Here is a 6,677-nt window from a genome sequence, read left to right as displayed (position 1 = left end):
AAATGAGCCCAAGAACAAATGGGCCCTGAGAAGGCCGAAAGGTAACATGGGCTGCAAACGGCCCAATGGATTAATGGGTCGTTAATGGGTATAAAGCGATACACTGTTCATTACGGGCCAGTTTCGCCAGCGGCTGTTAATGGGCCAACAGTTACAAAGGGCCTAATATGTGCCGAAAGACATCATGGGCCATACATGGACCAGAACTTAAAATGGGCTGGAATCATATTGGACGGCCGAGATGACGCTATTGGGCCTAATTTCGATAGGTCGTAACGGGCCCTGGGTTAGCGGGCTGTAAATGGGCTATATATGAACATGCCGTTAACAGGCTTTCCGTGGGCCGGCCCGCCACCTTTTGACCAAGTCAAACGGGCCAGCCTTTTCGTAGGAATGGGCCTCTGTTGGGCCGTGCCATGTGTCGACGTATCATAGGAGCCTTCGGTCCAATGAGTGGATGACATCTGTCCCAACGGTGAGCCGACACGTGTTTCCTCCAGCCAATGATGATTTTACACATGGAAAATCCCCATTGGTTGGGGCTGTTAATGGGTTATCGGATCCAAAACCGGACCTGATAGCTTAACGGTGTTCCCTTACAGTGGATGCCACGTGTCGGTCACCCTTGATGAAAGCACTTCTGTGACGTGCGATTTATCGTCATGGAAGTGGACACTTCCGTGGTGATAATTTTGGTAATGTCATGGAACACTTCTATGACAGCACAGGTATGACTATCTTGATTCTGTCATAAAATCGTCATGGATGTACATGCATGACAAAAAACGCGACCTACTGTGACAAACACGTATCATCACGGAAGTGTATTTTTTTGTAGTGTTAGTAGACGGGATTTCAACTTTATCATATCTATAGAGAGAATTTACCTTTACTACCTGTGTCGGGTTATCAAGACCATGTATTTCTTTGATAGGTGGTATATTAAGGCCATGTATTTCTTCAACAGGAGGTAAATTCTTAACATCTTCAGCTTTAATACCTTTCTCTTTCATAGATTTCTTTGCCTCTTGCATATCTTCAGGACTGAGAAATAGAACACCTCTTTTCTTCGGAGTTGGCTTAGGATTTGGTTCCGGAAGTGTCCAATTATTTTCATTAGTCAACATATTATTCAATAATAATTCAGCTTGATCGACAGTTCTTTCCCTGAAAACACAACCAGCACAACTATCCAGGTGGTCTCTGGAAGCATCGGCTAGTCCATTATAAAAGATATCAAGTATTTCATTTTTCTTAAGAGGATGATCTGGCAAAGCATTAAGTAATCGGAGAAGCATCCCCCAAGCTTGAGGGAGACTCTCGTCTTCAATTTTCACAAAATTATATATTCCCCTTAAGGCAGCTTGTTTCTTATGAGCAGGGAAATATTTAGCAGAGAAGTAATAAATCATATCCTGGGGACTACGCACACAACCAGGATCAAGAGAATTAAACCAAGTTTTAGCATCACCCTTTAATGAGAACGGAAATATCTTAAGGATATAGTAGTAGCAAGATTTCTCATCATTAGTGAACAGGGTGGCTATATCATTCAATTTAGTAAGATGTGCCACAACAGTTTCAAATTCATTGCCATAAAAAGGATCAGATTCAACCAAAGTAATTATCTCAGGATCGACAGAGAAATCATAATCCTTATCAGTAACATAGATAGGTGAAGTAACAAAAGCTGGGTCATGTTTCATTCTAGCATTCAGAGACTTTTGTTTCAGCTTAGCTAATAACTTCTTAAGATCAGATCTATCATTGCAAGCGAGAAAATCTCTAGCAGTTTCTTTATCCATAACATAACCCTCAGGCACAACATGCAATTCATATTTAGGGGGAGAATATTCATCATCAATTTCATCAATATTATCAGTTTCAATAGTTTCATTCTCTCTAGCCCTAGCAAGTTGTTCATCAAGAAATTCACCTAATGGCACAGTAGTATCAAGCATAGAAGTAGTTTCATCATAAGTATCATGCATAGCAGAAGTGGCATCATCAATAACATGCGACATATCAAAATTAATAGCAGAAGCAGGTTTAGCTGTCGCAAGCTTACTCAAAACAGAAGGAGAATCAAGTGCAAAGCTAGATGGCAGTTCCTTACCTCCCCTCGTAGTTGAGGGAAAAATCTTAGTTCTTTCGTCTTTCAAGTTCCTCATAGTGATCAGCAGATATAAATCCCATATGACTCAAAGAATAGAGCTATGATCCTCGGCAACGGCGCCAGAAAATAGTCTTGATAACCCGCAACTATAGGGGATCGCAACAGTTTTCGAAGGTAGAGTATTCAACCAAATTTATTGATTCGACACAAGGGGAGCCAAAGAATATTCTCAAGTATTAGCAGTTGAGTTTTCAATTCAACCACACCTGGATAACTTAATATCTGCAGCAAAGTATTTAGTAGCAACGTAGTATGGAAGTAAAGGTAACGGTGGCAAAAGTAACAGTAGTAGTTTTGTAGTAATTGTAATAGTGGCAACGGCAAAGTAACTAAGCCAAGAGCAATATGTGAAAAGCTCGTAGGCATTGGATCAGTGATGGATAATTATGTCGGATGCGATACCTCATGTACTAGTTATAACATAGGGTGACACAGAACTAACTCCAGTTCATCAATGTAATGTAGGCATGTATTCCGAATATAGTCATACGTGCTTATGGAAAAGAACTTGCATGACATCTTTTGTCCTACCCTCCCGTGGCAGCGGGGTCCTAATGGAAACTAAGGGATATTAAGGCCTCCTTTTAATAGAGTACCGGACCAAAGCATTATCACTTAGTGAATACATGAACTCCTCAAACTACGGTCATCACCGGTAAGTATCCCAATTATTGTCACTTCGGGGTTAACGGATCATAACACATAATAGGTGACTATAGACTTGCAAGATAGGATCAAGAACTCACATATATTCATGAAAACATAATAGGTTCAGATCTGAAATCATGGCACTCGGGCCCTAGTGACAAGCATGAAGCATAGCAAAGTCATAGCAACATCAATCTCAGAACATAGTGGATACTAGGGATTAAACCCTAACAAAACTAACTCAATTACATGGTAAATCTCATCGAACCCATCACCGTCCAGCAAGCCTACGATGGAATTACTCATGCACGGCGGTGAGCATCATGAAATTGGTGATGGAGGATGGTTGATGATGACGACGGCGACGGATTCCCCTCTCCGGAGCCCCGAATGGACTCCAGATCAGCCCTCCCGAGAGAGTTTAGGCCTTGGCGGCGGCTCCGTATCGTAAAACACGATGAATCTTTCTCTCTATGTTTTTCTCCCTGAACGTGAATATATGGAGTTGGAGTTCATGTCGGTGGAGCTTCAGGGGGCCCACGAGGCAGGGGGTGTGTCCTAGGGGGGCAGCCCCCACCCTCGTGGACAGGGTGTGGGCCCCCTGACGTTAATTATTTCACCAATATTTTTTATTAAATCCAAAAAGTTGCTCCGTGGATTTTCAGGTCATTCCGAGAACTTTTATTTCTGCACAAAAATAACACCATGGCAGTTCTACTGAAAATAGCGTCAGTCTGGGTTAGTTCCATTCAAATCATGCAAGTTAGAGTCCAAAACAAGGGAAAAAGTGTTTGGAAAAGTAGATAGGACGGAGACGTATTAGTGTCCTTTCCTAGTGATAGAAGGGGCAGCAAGGCACGTATTGTATTGTTGCCATCGAGGATAAAAAACATGGGGTTTTCATCATATTGCTTGAGTTAATTCCTCTACATCATGCCATCTTGCTTAATGCATTACTCCGTTCTTTATGAACTTAATACTCTATATGCATGCTGGATAGCGGTCGATGTGTGGAGTAATTTTAGTAGATGCAGACAGGAGTCGGTCTACTTGACACGGACGTGATGCCTATATTTCAAAATAATTGCCTTATATATCATCATAACTTTGTGCTTTTCTATCAATTGCTCGGTAGTAATTTGTTCACCCACCATACTATTTTCTATCTTGAGAGAAGCCTCTAGTGAAACCTATGGCCCCCAGGTCTATTTTCCATCATATTAGTTTCTGATCTACTCTTTTTGCAATCTTTTACTTTCCGATCTATAAACCAAAAATACCTAAAATATTTACTTTATCATTTATCTGTCTCTATCAGATCTCACTTTTGCAAGTAACCGTGAAGGGATTGACAGCCCCTTTATCGCATTGGGTAAAAGTTTGTTTGATTGTTTGTGCAGGTATTCAGTGATTTGTGCGTTGTCTCCTACTGAATTGATACCTTGGTTCTCAAACTGAGGGAAATACTTGTCTCTACTTTGTTGCATCACCCTTTCCTCTTCAAGGGAAAAACCAACGCAAGCTCAAGAAGTAGCAGGAAGAATTTCTGGCGCCGTTGCCGGGGAGATATACGCCAAGTCAAGACATACCAAGTACCCATGATAAACTCTCATCTCTTGCATTACATTATTCGCCATTCGCCTCTTGTTTTCCTCTCCCCCACTTCTAAAATGATTTTTGAATAGATTTGCCTTTTCTTCGCCCCTCTTCCGTTCGCCTTCTTCATTCGTTTTTGGTTGCTCATTTGCTAGTTTGGTTCGTTGCCACCATGTCTGAAATTGGGGAGGTTATCGCTGAAAAAGATAGTAGTAATGATGGGGGAAAATTTGATGCTTTTGCTAATACCAATCCTCGTGAAGAATCTACTATCTTGCACAATAAAAAACTTCGCATAGGTAGCGACAATATTATTGGAAAAGGGGTTATTCAAAATCTCTTTACTTGTGCCAGTGCGTTACCCATGTTAGGTTGATCTATTCTCCATAAAACTAGTAGTCTTGCGGATGCCATATCTTTGCTCGTAGTTGAACCTGAAAGACAATTTGTTCATATGCATCCATCCATACAAAGGATTTTTCTTTAGTTTTCTAATATTGAGCATTCTTCTGTTAAGCGCGCCGCAACTATATTCCTAGCACATGAGTTCAGATTTATTATGAAAGAAGCTAGTGAAATTTTTGCACATTATAAAGTAGATGGTGGATGTCCTCCCATAGAGGGAATTCTCTTTAACCAAGAGGACATAATGCGTTTACGATCTTTAGATCATGTTGCTTATAATGAAAATTTAAGAAAGAGGGTCCCAACCAATGTTTTAGTTGATAAGATTTCTAAAGTTAATGATAATTTTGCTAAACAAAGCAATGGATTGGGTTTATCTCTTGGACACAAGCTCATGAATTTTTGCCAAAAGAACGCTTATAATGATGATTTAGTTATACAATATGAAGGGCCAGAGGAGGAACCAATTCCTCCCGAGCTTGATCTTGTGGATTCTTATCCCATTAAATTTAGCCCTTTCGATTACTTTTTCTTACCACAAAGAAAACTTGATGCTAAATGAAGGGAGTATGAGATGAGTTTTCCCGACTTGCCTTATCATTATTACGATTATACCTAGATCTATTCGTGTTTTATGCCTAGCTAAGGTTGTTAAACAATAGCGCTTGTTGGGAGGCAACCCAATTTTATTTTTGTTCTTTGATTTTTGTTCCTGTTTTGCAATAAATAATTCATCTAGCCTCTGGTTAGATGTGGTTTTGTGTTTTATTTCGGGTTTGTGCCAAGTAAGACCTTTGGGATAGCTTACGGTGATACTTGTTTTGATCTTGCTGAGAAACAAAAACTTTTGTGCCCAGGAAAATAATTTTAATAATTCACAGAAGCGTGCTTTTGATCTGATTCTTTTTGCATCTGATTGGTGCATAAATTTTCCAGGTTCTCCTATTTTTCAAAAATTTGGAGTTACAGAAGTATTCGAGAGTTACAGATTACTACAGACTATTCTGTTCTTGGAAGGTTCTGTTTTCTATGTGTTGTTTGCTTATTTTGATGAATCTATGGGTAATAACAGTGGGTATGAACCATGGAAAAGTTGGAATACAATAGATATTTGTGACATCCCAATTTTCAATTTGGATGTTATACATAGATCATCATATGCATATCATATTTATTTTTGCATTTTGGTTGAGATCCTAGAAATCTTAAGCAACTCAAGGACCCACGGAGAGAGTTGGAGGTTTCACAAAATTCATATTTGAATTTATTTCAAATTTGAAGAAAAGGATCAATTTGATTTTATTATTTTTCTCTCCAAATATTTCCAATATTAAAAATAAATGAGAGAAAATGATATGACTTGTTCAAATTTAGAGAAATATTGGAGAAAGAATTTTAAAATCAAATTATGATTTTTCTCGTATATTATTTGCTATTTTATTTGAATTAGAAAAAATATGCATTTTCAAAATTGCATTTTTAGGCCAGAAAAATGTTCACTTTGTTCTAAATATTCTATTTAGACGGTGAAATTTGTTTTTGGCATTTTGAGAATTTTTTATTAGGATTTTTCCTTTTCGGGCAAAATATTTAAAAAAAAAAGTTTCCCGGACCAACTCAGCCGAAGCCCAGCCGGCCCACTCCCGCTCGCCGCTGCCTTCCCCGCCGCCGTGCCATGCACGAACGCCAAGGGGAGTCCGAGCCGGACTCCTCCCCGGGCCGGCCCCCTCCCCAAGCAACGCCGCCACCCGCCCCCTCTGTATAGCCCGCCCGGTGCCTCCCTGGAGCCCCAAGTCGCCGTGCGCCGCCGCCCGCCCTTGCCGATGCCGCCTCCCGCCCGCTGTCTGCTCAC

Source organism: Triticum dicoccoides, chromosome 6B, assembly GCF_002162155.2.
Source record: "Triticum dicoccoides isolate Atlit2015 ecotype Zavitan chromosome 6B, WEW_v2.0, whole genome shotgun sequence".
In the NCBI taxonomy this organism is placed as follows: domain Eukaryota; kingdom Viridiplantae; phylum Streptophyta; class Magnoliopsida; order Poales; family Poaceae; genus Triticum; species Triticum dicoccoides.
The sequence above is the reverse complement of the archived record's forward strand: the minus strand, read 5'-3'. Positions refer to the sequence as shown.